The sequence below is a fragment of the Elaeis guineensis genome, chromosome 11 (genome assembly GCF_000442705.2).
Source record: "Elaeis guineensis isolate ETL-2024a chromosome 11, EG11, whole genome shotgun sequence".
NCBI lineage: Eukaryota > Viridiplantae > Streptophyta > Magnoliopsida > Arecales > Arecaceae > Elaeis > Elaeis guineensis.
In genome coordinates this window covers 105,351,111-105,365,565 of record NC_026003.2, presented here as the reverse complement: position 1 = coordinate 105,365,565, position 14,455 = coordinate 105,351,111, and the positions used below count along the sequence as shown (strand labels likewise).

The following is a 14,455-nucleotide window of genomic DNA, read 5'->3' as shown; positions in this document are numbered from 1 at the left end:
CTGTGAGAGATTTAGGGGGGACCCGATGCCGGTGAGGATCGGGAGGAAAGTGGCAGCGGAGACCGGCAGGAGGTGGCAACGATGAGAGCAGGGAAGAAGTCGATGGAGAAAAAGATGTCGATGGTGACCGATGGGATGTGGCGGCAAGAAGAGTGGAGAAAAGAGGGTTCGGGAGGGCTTGGAAAGATTCTAGAGGAAGTCCACAGTGCACCAAACCAAAAAGAAAAAAAAAATATCAGAGAGAGAAGAGCTGGTGGGATGCTACGTGACGTGCCTAACATCTGACAAATATCGCACCGAGAGAGTTCTGATCTCAACTTTAATACTTTGTATAGATGAGGTACTCAAATGGGATGGGGACGAGTGGGAGAAATTATATTCCACATCACGTGCACCATACATACAGCAACACACAATGCCAATCACCAGAGATATTTATCAGCCGACAGCTACCACTGAAAGATAAGTTTGAAGTCCTTAGAAATAATGGATGATAGAGGCCAAAAAGTCCATAGAAATAATGGACGGTAGAGGCCAAATTCCAGAGAGATATACATAACCAAAGATTTTTCATTAGAAAACAGATCTAACTGTAGATGGATGTGCAACGTAGTGCCAATAAAACCAAGGCAGACATAATGGCCACACCAATATTGATTACATGCCAGTTCCCATTGGTTGAAATGGCTGTTTCACTGAAAAGAGCATGACATGATAACAAAGTCCAATTCAATTCCGTAAGGTTTCGGTAAAGTCACAGTCCCCCAACCCTATTTCAGCTTGAAACATTCAAAGCATCCCAAAAATTCCAATCACCCATCCCTCACGGTAGACATGCAATGGAATTTGCAACTAGATGGTGGCTATAAAAGGCCTCGAACCCTCTCTCAATAGCCACAAGCACCCTAAAACACCTCGGGCCAATCTGAACTTTAGCTATGGAATCCCTGTCATCTCGAAAATTTCTATCCACTATTCTTCTACTTCTAATCCTTTCATTTCTTCTTTCCTTGGCATCATCTTCACTAGCATCCCAAGCGAGAGCCCTCATCCAGTGGAAAGCCAGCCTCCAAAGCCAAGGATCACTTGAATCTTGGAACCTCGATACCAGTCCATGCAACTGGACTGGAATCATATGCAACATCAAACGTCGAGGCCGACGAGTGATCACAGAGATAAATCTAGCCCAAATGGGTTTGGCAGGAACGCTGAATGCTCTTAACTTCTCCTCTCTATCATCACTCATCAGTCTCAACCTCACATTCAACAAACTCTATGGAAGCATCCCTCCCACGATAGCTGCTCTTTCCAAGCTCACCTCCCTTGATCTCTGCACTAATAACTTCACCGGGATAATTCCACTACAGATCGGCTTGCTAACAAAGCTCAACTCCCTGAATCTTGGTGAGAATCAGATAAGTGGTTCCATCCCTCCTTGGCTAAGTAATATGACAAGGCTTAACTTCTTATATTTATTCGGAACTAATCTCTCCGGTTCTATCCCAGAGGAATTAGGAAGGCTTGGGAATTTGTTGGAGTTGGTAATCAACGATAACCAGCTAATAGGTTCCATCCCTACCAGCGTAGGAAATTTAACCAAGCTTGAAATCTTGTACCTTTATGAAAATCAGATCTCTGGATCAATTCCTCATGAATTAGGAAATCTGATAGAGTTAACTAGTCTATCTCTCTCACAAAATAATTTAACAAGCTCCATCCCCAGATGTTTAGGAAATTTAACCAAGCTTAACATTATGTATCTTTGGGGTAATCATCTCTTTGGATCAATTCCTCATGAAATAGGAAATTTAGTAGAGTTAACTGGGCTAGCACTCTCTCAAAACAATTTAACGGGTTCCATCCCCACCAAGTTAGGAAATTTAACCAAGCTTGAAAACTTGTACCTTGCTGAAAATCAGATCTCCGGATCAATTCCTCATGAAATAGGAAACCTAGTGGAGTTAACTATACTATCACTCTTTCAAAACAGTTTAATAGGTTCCATCCCCACTAGCTTAGGAAATTTAACCAAGCTTGAAATCTTGTCCCTTTATGAAAATCAGATCTCTGAATCAATTCCTCATGAATTAGGAAATCTAGTGGAGTTAACTGTACTATCACTCTTTCAAAACAATTTAACAGGTTCCATCCACACTAGCTTCACAAATTTAACCAAGCTTAAGATCTTGTACCTTGATGAAAATCGTGTCTCTGGATCAATTCCTCATGCAATAGGAAATCTAGTGGAGTTAACTATACTATCACTTCCAAAAAATAGTTTAACAGGTTCCATCCCCACTAGCTTAGGAAATTTAACCAAGCTTGAAATCTTGTACCTTTATGAAAATCAAATCTCTGGATCAATTCCTCATGAATTAGGAAATTTGAGGAAGCTTAATAGTTTACACCTGCAAATTAACCAAATCTCTGGCTCAATTCCTCCGTCTTTTGGAAGCTTAACCAATCTTATTGATTTGCGCTTATTCAATAATCAGCTATTTGGTTCTTTGCCTCAGAAACTTAACAATATTACAAATTTGAAAAATCTCCAATTGATGAACAATAATTTTGCTGGCCATGTACCCTATGACATATGCAAGGGAGGAGTTCTAGTTAATCTCGTTTTGAGCAACAACCATTTTGAAGGTCCAATTCCCAAAAGCTTGAAAAATTGTACAAGCCTAATTAAAGTCCGACTTGAGCAGAACCAACTATCCGGAGATATATATGAAAATCTTGGAGTGTATCCACATCTGTGGTATATTGATTTAAGCTTCAACAGACTATCCGGTAAGCTCTCACAAAATTGGGGAGGATGCCATAATTTGTCGCTCTTACGAATCTCCAACAACAAGATTATAGGAGTCATACCATCAAAACTCGGAGAGTTAACTCAACTATATGTGCTGGACCTTTCCTCGAACAATCTATCAGGGGAGATTCCAAAGAATTTGAGCAAGTTAACTAATCTATTTAACTTGAATTTGAGCAACAACCTACTTGTTGGAGAGGTATATCCTAAATTTGGAGAACTCTCTAATTTGGAGGTTCTTGATCTGTCAGCAAATCAACTAAGAGGAAGGATACCGGAACAATTGGGTAACTGCATGAAGCTTCGATTGCTGAAGCTTGGAAACAATCAATTAAATGGCAGCATTCCCTTACAAATTGGAAATCTAGTGTACTTGAATGACTTTCTAGATCTAAGCCGCAACTCATTTACTGGAGAGATACCACCACAATTTGGCAAACTGAATAGGCTACAAGATCTGAATCTATCACACAATGAGTTGATTGGTCATGTTCCACCTTCTTTGTGTGATATGATGAGCTTGTCATCCATAGACTTATCATACAATGAATTAGAAGGTCCACTACACAACTGCAGAATTTTCCAGAATGCTTCAAGAGAGTGGTTCATCCACAATAAGGGCTTGTGTGGTGCAGTGAAAGGTTTGCCTTCATGTGACTTATCTACAACGAGAAAAGATGATTCAAATAAGCATCACAACCTTCTATTGTTACTTACTGTTCCTAGTTTGGGAACCTTAATTCTTCTATTTGTATTTGCCGTTTTTGCTTTGCTAAATCTAAGAAGGAAGAAACACACCAGACATGTTGCAAGCATTAAAGAAGTTGAATTGTCTATTTGGAACTTCAATGGAGAAGATGTATACTGTCACACCCCCGATCCAAGATTGTGAATCGAGGATCATAGCAACCACTGCATACTCATAGAAAACTCTTCCCATAAGCATGCAAGGCATCTTATCATGCTATCCTAAAACAACAACGGAATAATTATTCAATAATTTAAATCCAAAACATAACGATCTAATTTTTTTCTTTAATATCTTAATAAATTCAACAATGATTCATAAGATTTACATCAAATTCAATAAACCTTTCAACCTAAAATAAAAGTATGGAGATTCTGCTTCGATCACTCTTTCATTCATATCTTGTATCATCTTAATTCCTCAACATCTGTAAAAACAGTAAAATAGGAGGTAATGAGCTAGACAGCCCAGTAAGCAATGATCACTTTTCAACAGATTTCATCAGGCATTTAAGTAAATAATCATTTATAGAAAATAAGCATATAGAGTTCATTAATTCAAAATTAATTTCCAATTATGCAATATAATTCATGCCAAATTTATTTCTTTTTCGAAAATTTAAATTTCTTTCGAGATTTCAATTTCTTTCGTTCTTCAATTCTTTTCGTCAACCATGAGCTATGACCACATTTTTCCTGTGGCAGGGTCATAACACCGCGTATGAGCTATGACCATATTTTTTCTGTGGCAGGGTCATAACACCGCGTATCTTCTTGCGGTGAGCTGCGAATCATCTGGCAGCAAAGTCTTTCGGAACCGCTGGTCTCTCTGGCGGTTTGTCGCTGGTCTCTCTGGCGACACGAACCCTCAGGGCAAATCAATTGCCAACGTATATGCCCCCATTGATAGGGTCCTTTACATAGTCAGGTTATCAATTCATAATGTTTCTTATATCATAATTCTTCATAAATCATATTTCATATTCTAATTTCGATAATAAAACATATAAACATGTAGTTTCGAAATCAATCAATATAATACATCATGAAATCAATATGTTCAATCATGCTTCATCATAGCATTTCAAATAAAATATTTTCATAACAAAATACCATTCATCCAATTCATGCATCGTTTTACAAATCATGTCAGAAAAATACAATATAATTTACTGATAAATTTAGAAAAAGTGAAACATTACTTACCTCGAATGCATTCCAATAAATCTACATAATTCTATAAAATTTTTTTCAAAAATTCTGTTCATAGATCATATCGCGATATCCCATGATCAAACATCCACAATCCTATACAGAATCAATTTTAATAATTAGAAAGAATACGAATACCATATTTCAACAGTTTAGATTGGGTCCGATCATCTAATTTTATCTAATCAAAATCTAATTATGACCTAAACGATCCAAAGTTTGACTATCAGATCAAATCAGATTCGAAGTGATAGGACCGAGGTTTCTTCATCGATTTCATAAAATCAAATAGAGAGAGAAAATCAGAGGAGAGAGAATTCATGAGGTACAATTCGAATTGATCAGGTGACACAATCCAACATTATGATTGGTCCAATATCTCGATTGATGAAATCAACATGATCAAATCAAGTCATGGCTAGATCGGGATCATAGATGATCAAATCTAAAGATTCATGGTCTGATCAAGGTGGGTGCCAGTACGCTGTCTAACAACCACGGATCAGGGTTCTTCATTAGAATCAGATCAGGACTATTAAAAAAAAATTCTTCATTCACTAACCTTCTTAGAGAGAATCAATCAAGAGAGAAAATATTTTAGAGAGAAAAAATTCTAGAGAGAGAAAATTTTAGAGAGAGAACTCATCTTGAATTTTTCAGACAATATGATTCAACAAATCTGATCGATCAGATCAAATCATGCTGAAATTATTATATGGATAATTTAAAAAAATTATAGAAATTAAAATTTAAAAATATCTAATTTGATCAAAGTGGATGTCGGTGTACCGTTCGACGATCACAGATCAAAAATTCATCACGAGGATCATTTAAATTCATCATCATTCTTCTCAAAATTTTAAAAATCTTAGGAGAGAGAAATAATCTAGAGGGAAGATTCTAGAGAGAGAAAGTAGAGAGAGAAAGTTCAATTCTAGAGAGAGAAAATACTAGTTCAGGCTGAAGAAAGAGAGGGAAGAGAGAGAAACTTTCTTTCTCATATTTTATTATTTATATCATTATTTATTAATTAATTTATTTTATTTTTCTTTCTTCTTTTCTTTCTTTTTTTTTCTTTTTTCTTTACGAAAGAGAGAGGAGAGAAAATCCTATTTATTATTATTATATTATTTTTTTTCTTCTTTTTTTTTTTTCTTTTTCTTTTCTTTTCCTTTTTCTTCTTTTCTTTTTCTTTTCTTTTCCTTCTTCTTCTTCCCGTGGGTTCCTTTGGGCCGAAACAGGAGATCTCACAATCCCCTGTTGGCTGGCCGGCCGGCGGTGCAACTGACGTGGGGCGGCCGTCGGCAGGAGGGGGGCGACCCGACGATGAGAGGAGGGCCAAAATCGGTGGTCAGCAGTGACCACCGGCATCGAAAAAATGGCAAAAATAGAGGTTCTTCCGCAACAAAATCCGACAACTCCGGTCGCCGGCAAGCGTGCACACAGGCATGGGAAGGAAAGGGGAGAAGGGAGGAAGGGGAGGAAAGCTTACCTCGGCCTTCGGTGGTCCCGCCGGCGAGAAATCACGATGAGCACGATCAAGGGCCGCTGCTTCAATCGGAGGAATTAGGGAGGAAAAGAGGGGAAAAAGACCGATGGAGGGTCTCTTAGGAAGGGGGAGGTCTCTTTATAGACCGGGAGTCTTCTTCTCGATTCCCCTGTTCTTATTTTTTTTTGTTTTTTTTTGTTTGGGCTTTGGATTCATTACTTGGGCCGGGCCTCACATTCTTCCCCTCTAAAAGAAATTTCATCCTCGAAATTTTTCTTGCTTGAGTCTTTATAGTTTCTTACTTGAATCTCATCCACAAATATTTCAATATTCTAATTCTTGATATAAATTCATTCTTAAGTCATTTCATAAGAAAAAAAAATCAGTACATTAATATCTATCTGAAACGGAACCATTCATTTTCTTATTTATCAGGACCAACATCTCAAAGATTTTCAATATTTCAAGATTTCAAAATTATGATATCATTTTCTGTAAAAATTAATGTTCAATATCTCACGACTCAAATTAAAATCCAATCTATCTCCTGTGAGTAGAAGAAGGTCAATGTCTCTATTCTTGCATAAGAACTTCATTCATCATCATCATTCTTTTTTTTTATTTATTTTTTTTAAATATTATCCACTCTTAATTTCAATCCATCATAAGATAGGAAAACATACTTTCGTAAATTATACTATGACATCCTAATCAATCAAAATTCAAAAATATTTTCTCTTATTCGTACTTTCAAAGGTTGAAAATTTATTATTTCAATCTCATTCTCGAACTTTTGATATTTTATTTCTCGATGCAACTTCATCATTAAGTCATTTCATAAAGATCAATATCACCATTGTTGATTGAATCAATATCACTATTTTTAGTCATCGAAATTTTCTTACTCAAACTCTCAAACTCTTAAATATTCTAATTCTTGAAGCAAATTTTATCATTAAGTCATTCCATAATAAAAATCAATAACTCAAAAATTGATTTAAATCAAAACTATATTTTTCTTATAATCAAAATCAATGTCTCTATTCTAAGTAAGTATATCAATTTTCTTTATCTAGACATTAACAACTCTTAATTAATCGATTCATTATCAAATTAAATTATAAATAACTCCAATCCATCTTTTGTAGAATAATCATCAATATCAATAGATAACATCAATCTTTTCTATTCAGTCAGAGAAATAATAATGATCAAAAGAGTCCAAACTTCAAATTTTATTATACCCTGGAGATAAATATTTGAGTATAATAATCTAAGATCGAAATCATTATTCGATAAATAATCTCAAATTCTTCCTAATAAATAGAGAATTATAAAATTTAATTTTAATATTGAGAAAATTTATCTCTAAATATTCTAAATCTAAAATCAAAAATTAAGAGTCCACTCATCCTAAAATCAGGATGCTAAATATTTTTGTAGCATAGTAGGTGGAAGTACTATTTTTAAAAATCACATTAGGATATCTAAAATAATTCAAAATTTTAAAATAATATTCTTTCTAATATCAATATTTTTTTTTTGTATCAAACCATATCATCTATCATAATTCTTTAACTCAAAGGGTCAACATTCCTGACTTACTCAAAGTAATCCAGATTACCATGCTTCCGCTGTGCACTCTGATCTAAAAATCAAAATTTCTTAGTTTCACCAAAAAAAATTTTGATCAAATTATTTCTTTACCTTATCAATAGAAAAGATCTAAAATTTTAAATTTCAATTGAAGTCAAAGATTAACTTTCGATTCTCATTCATACTTTTACTGGTATACAATAATCTTGATTAACCCTTGAGTCCAATATCATATTTAAACCATCATATAGATTTACTATAATCAATATGAATCAAATCTTAATTCTCATATCAATTCAATTCAATAATTTTCAAACCAAAATCCTTATATGTCAAATTAATGAAGAAAAAATCCTTTGATGCTCCATCAAATTTGGACATAATCAGAATATATAAAAATTTCAAATCATTATTATTATTTTTTAAAAATTTCTATCATCAGGATCTTCAATATCTATCAAATATTTTTTCATAACAATCACACAAGCTTCAAAAAATTAATTCTCTACTTAATAGATTCAATCAGAGACCTCATTAACAAAAGTAAAAGAACTCCATATCAATTTTTAAATCTAAAATTTCTAAATTGTAAATTCACATGGATCCCTTAATCTGAAATAAATATAAATCAGATCTTTTATCTTAATCTAAAGATATCAATTTTTCATTAATAATCTCAACAATAATATCAGAAAATCTCTTGATCAACTTAGATACAAAATCTTTAAATTAAAATTTCATACACATCATGTAGTCTCCAAGAGACATAATAAGATTCATTATCTAGATCTAAGGATGATGATTAAAGATTCCAGTACGATGAATATTCTACAACCTCATAATCGATTTCACCAATAAGAAATAGGTTTCTTTGTAATATCTTCAAATATGCACTCATCCTAATATGCCACTTTATATATGATCCAATACCAAGTTCAATTTCGATAAATATTCCAATCAAGCATCATAAAAGATTTTTCTTAGTCCATCCTGGAATAATATTTTATCGTCAAATCTTTATCTTGCCAATAATAGTCAACTTCTCAACTAGAAGTAATATCATAGTATTATTCTTACATCGAATTTGAACTTATGATTTACTTGAATAACCAATGATCAAATTAATAACCATAATGCACAATAAAATTTTATGTCAATCCTTTTGTAATTACTTTCGATCAAGATCTAACTAATCATATCATGATTTATAGATTATCCATCATATTTCAAACTCCATATGTCATAATCTCTTGCGATCTTTTTATACATAATCTCAATATTTAATCAAAATTTTTAAATATTTCTCCCACTACAATCATCAAAGATCTACACTATAATGTCCCTAGTGTCTATCCACTCATACCCATTCTATATCTGATTCTATGTTTCATAATTCATCCACTTATGCTCTGATACCACTTTTATTGTCACGCCCCCGATCCGAGATTGTGAATCGAGGGTTATGGCAACCGCCGCATACTCATAGAAAACTTTCCATAAGCATGCAAGGCATCTTATCATGCTATCCTAAAACAACAGCGGAATATTATTCAATAATTTAAATCCAAAACATAACGATCTAATTTTCTTCTTTAATATCTTAATAAATTCAACAATGATTCATAAGCTTTATATCAAATTCAATAAGCCTTTCAACCTAAAATAAAAGTATGGAGATTCTACTTCTGATCACTCTTCCATTCATATCTTGTATCATCTTAATTCCTCAACATCTGTAAAAATAGTAAAATAAGAGGTAATGAGCTAGACAGTCCAGTAAGCAATGATCACTTTTCAACAGATTTCATCAGGTATTTAAGTAAATAATCATTTATAGAAAATAAGTATATAGAGTTTATTAATTCGAAATCAATTTCCAATTATGCAATATAATTCATGCCAAATTCATTTCTTTTTCAAAACTTTAAGTTTCTTTCGAGATTTCAATTTCTTTCGTTCTTCAATTCTTTTCGTCAACCATGAGCTATGACCATATTTTTTCTGTGGCAGAGTCATAACACCGCATATCTTCTTGCGGTGAGCTGCGAATCATCTGGCAGCAAAGTCCTTCAGAACCGCTAGTCTGTTTGACGGTTTGTCGCTGGTCTCTCTGGCGATACGAACCCTCATGACAAATCAATTGCCAACGTATATGCCCCCATTGGCAGGGTCCTTTACATAGTCAGGTTGTCAATTCATAATATTTTTTATATCATAATTCTTCATAAATCATATTTCATATTCTAATTTCGATAATAAAACATATAAACATGTAGTTTTGAAATCAATCAATATAATACATCATGGAATCAATATGTTCAATCATGCTTCATCATAACATTTCAAATAAGATATTTTCATAACAAAATATCATTCATCCAATTCATGTATCGTTTCACAAATCATGTCAGAAAAATATATTATAATTTATCGATAAATCTAGAAAAAGTAAAACATTACTTACCTCGAACGCATTTCAATAAATCTACATAATTCTATAAATTTTCTTCCAAAAATTTTGTTCGTAGATCATATCGCGATATCCCATGATCAAACATTCATAATCCTATACAGAATCAATTTTAATAATTAGAAAGAATATGAATACCATATTTCAACGGTTTAGATTGGGTCCGATCATCTAATTTCATCTAATCAAAATATAATTAGGACCCAAACGATCCAAAGTTTGACTATCAGATCAAATCAAATTCGAAGTGATAGGACCGAGGTTTCTTCATCGATTTCATAAAATCAAGTAGAGAGAGAAAATCAGAGAAGAGAGAATTCATGAGGTACAATTCGAATTGATCAGGTGACATAATCCAATATTATGATTGGTCCAATATCTCGATTGATGAAATCAACATGATCAAATCAAGCCATGGCTAGATCGGGATCATGGATGATCAAATCTAAAGATTCATGGTCTGATCAAGGTGGGTGCTAGTACGCTGTCTAACAACCATGGATCAGTGTTCTTCATTAGAATCAGATTAGGACTATTGAAAGAAATTTCTTCATTCACTAACCTTCTTAGAGAGAGAATCAATCAAGAGAGAGAATATTTTAAAGAGAAAAATTCTAGAGAGAGAAAATTTATCTTGAATTCTTCAGACAATATGATTCAACAAATCCGATCGATCAGATCAAATCATGCTGAAATTATCATGTGGATAATTTAATAAAATTATAGAAATTAAAATCTAAAAATACCTAATTTGATCAAAGTGGATGTCGGTGTACCGTCCGACGATCACAGATCAAAAATTCATCATGAGGATCATTTAAATTCATCATCATTCTTTTCAAAATTCTAAAAATCTTAGGAGAGAGAAATAATCTAGAGGAAAGATTTTAGAGAGAGAAAGTAGAGAGAGAAAGTCTAATTCGAGAGAGAGAAAATACTAGTTCAGACTGAAGGAAGAGAGGAAAGAGAGAGAAACTCTCTTTCTCATATTTTATTATTTATATCATTATTTATTAATTAATTTATTTTAATTTTCTTTCTTCTTTTCTTTCTTTTTTTTTTCCTTTTTCTTCACGAAAAAGAGAGGAGAAAAAATCCTATTTATTATTATTATATTATTATTATATTATTTTTTTCTTTTTTCTTTTCTTTTTCTTTTTCTTTTCTTTTCCTTCTTCTTTTCTTTTTCTTTTCTTTTCCTTCTTCTTCGTTTCTTTTTCTTTCTTTTCCTTCTTCTTCTTTCCGTGGGTTCCTTTGGGTCGAAACAGGGGATCTCACAATCCCCTGTTGGCTGGCCGACCGGTGGTGCAACTGGCATGGGGCGGCCATCGGCAGGAGGGGGGCGACCCGACGACGAGAAGGAGGCCAAAACCGGTGGTCGGCGGTGACCACCGGCATCGAAAAAATGGCAAAAATAGAGGTTCTTCCACAATAAAATTCGGCGACTCCGGTCGCCGGCGAGCGTGCACACAGGCATGAAAAGGAAAGGGGAGAAGGGAGGAAGGGGAGGAAAGCTTACCTCGGCCTCCGATGGTCCCGCCGGCGAGAAATCGCGGTGAGCACGATCAAGGGCCGCGGCTTCAATCAGAGGAATTAGGGAGGAAAAGAGGGGAAAAAGACTAGTGGAGGGTCTCTTAGGAAAGGGGAGGTCTCTTTATAGAGAGCCCTAAGACTCCTGATCGTCCTAGGACTCCTGATCATGGTGGTTTAATCGGAGAAGAAGACTCCCGGTAGGAGTCTTCTTTCCGATTCCCCTGTTCTTATTTTTTTTATTTTTTTATTTTTTTTTGTTTGGGCTTTGGATTCGTTACTTGGGCCGGGCCTCACATATACAATGGCATCATTGAAGCAACAGAGAATTTTGATGACAAGTACTGCATTGGCACTGGGGGATATTCCAGTGTTTACAAAGCATTGTTGCCAAGTGGCAAGTTTGTAGCCGTGAAAAAATTTCATCCACTAGAAATTGAAAACTCACCAAGGAAGCAAACTTTTTGGAATGAAATACAGGCACTAACCCAGATCCAACACCGGAATATTGTGAAGCTTTATGGTTTTTGCTCTTGTGCTCGACACAAATTTCTTGTCTATGAATATATGGAGAGAGAAAGTTTGGCAAATATTCTCGGAAGTGAAGATGCCATTGAATTAGATTGATCTAAGAGAATGGATGCTATAAAACATGTTGCTTGTGCTCTATCATATATTCCCCATGATTGCACTCCACCGTTAATACATCGAGACATAATAAGTAATAATATTCTATTTGATTCTGAATACAAGGCTTGTATTTCAGACTTTGGTATTGCGAGACTTTTAAAGCCTGATTCATCTAATTGGAGTATGCTTACAGGCACACGATGATATTTGGCATCAGGTATGTTGCAATTTTATTTTTGTAGTGTAAGAACAATAGCCTTACAAATTTGTTTATATTTTTTATTACATTGTTCAAGATTATGTTAAGAGATTCTTTAGATTTATCCCTATATTACATGCTATGAGATAATATAAAACATTCTCTCTTTCTATATATTCATATTTCATCCTTCTCAAAAAGATACTAACCTATTTAATCCTAGCTCTCCAAAAAAAAAAGGTAACATAGTTATGACATAGTAATTTATTCTATGCATTAGTCACTTCCATTCTCATCAAAAGAAACACAATTTTTTCCCTCAAAAAGAGTTATTATTTCTTTCTTGTCCTTATTGGGATTATCTAATTACATGTTATTCTCCACGGAGATATTCATGAGACCAAGTTTATATGAAGATATGTTTGTTCAACTTTTAATACTATTACATTTTCGAAGATACAATTTCTACTATAGTATGTAATACATAGTGAACTATTGATTATGTGCTGAATTGTTTTTGTGAGGGACAGATATAATTGAGAATGCTTTGAACTTTTTATATTAAATTAGATACTTTACATTGCAGTTACAAGAGGACTATGAATCTCATTAAATCGATGAAACTAACTAAATTTATTTGATGTGGTTGAGAATAAAAAATTACTTATATATTTTTTCTTGTCTATTACAAGTAATATCACTTGAGATTGTAATGGGAAAGCATTCGGGAGAATTCATCTCTATGTTATCTTCTTCAGTCAGTAAAAATATCTTTCTGAAAGATATATTAGACCCACGACTATTGGCTCCTACAACTCAAGTCGCAAATAAGTTAGTTATAGTAGTTATGATAGCATTTCGGTGTTTAGATAACAATCCACATTCTCATCCGACAATGCAAAATATAGCTCAACAGCTATCTACTATCAAGGCACGACCAAACTTCCAACCTTTGGAGATGATCAAGTTACGTCACCTAATTCATGCCAAGATATGACAGAAAATAAATATTTTCCCAAAAATAGCCATCATGTAATATACAATTTATCTCTCTTTTTTTGGTTCAAAAGAGTTGGCAAAACTTAATTTCTCTTGTTTATATGTTGTATAGATAAGTTCTTTATGCAGTAGATTCATATTAACCAATAGATTGATCCCTGCATGCTTTTATTATTGGAAATTGTGAAGTTATCTTGATTGACATGTCACAATAATTAATTTATACTCAAGTATTTTGTTGATTAGGTCAATCTATCACAATAGGTTAGGCTAGTTGTTGTCTCGATCTAAGAAGCTTGTTTTGGTCTCTGGTTAAACTGGAATTGTACTGGACCTTAGTGGGCTTATTCTTTTTTCAGCTATTGGATTGTATGATTTCTGGGGCTTGGACATCCCATCTCCCTCTTTCGTCTCCTTTCTTTATCTTCTCTATTTCCTTTCTTTTTGTGCTTTCTCATTTCTTGACTTCAATTTATACTTCATTTTATTTATCAATAAATTATTATAATAGGCTTCATTAATCTGCTCAAAAAATATCATGATATTTGTAATATAGAGTTTGAAGTTTGAGATTCAACTATATAGTCACATGTGACTATAGTAATGGAAATGCATTGATATTTGCTTATGAATTAATTATTAAATATTTTTTTGAAGAAAAAAAAGAGTTGAACAATTTGAGCTTGAAAATATGATAAAAAGAAAATTGGGCTTGCAAAACTAAATAATAGTATAGGCTCAGATTGATAACGTACTAGTTAATTAAACAAA

The 14,455-nt window shown here is 33.6% G+C and overlaps 1 pseudogene; it reads left to right on the top strand.

Annotated features, from left to right (window-relative positions):
• The first annotated feature begins 918 nt into the window (after window positions 1-918).
• On the top strand, window positions 919-13,288 carry LOC114913820 (uncharacterized; annotated as a pseudogene).
• Window positions 13,289-14,455: the final 1,167 nt, after the last annotated feature.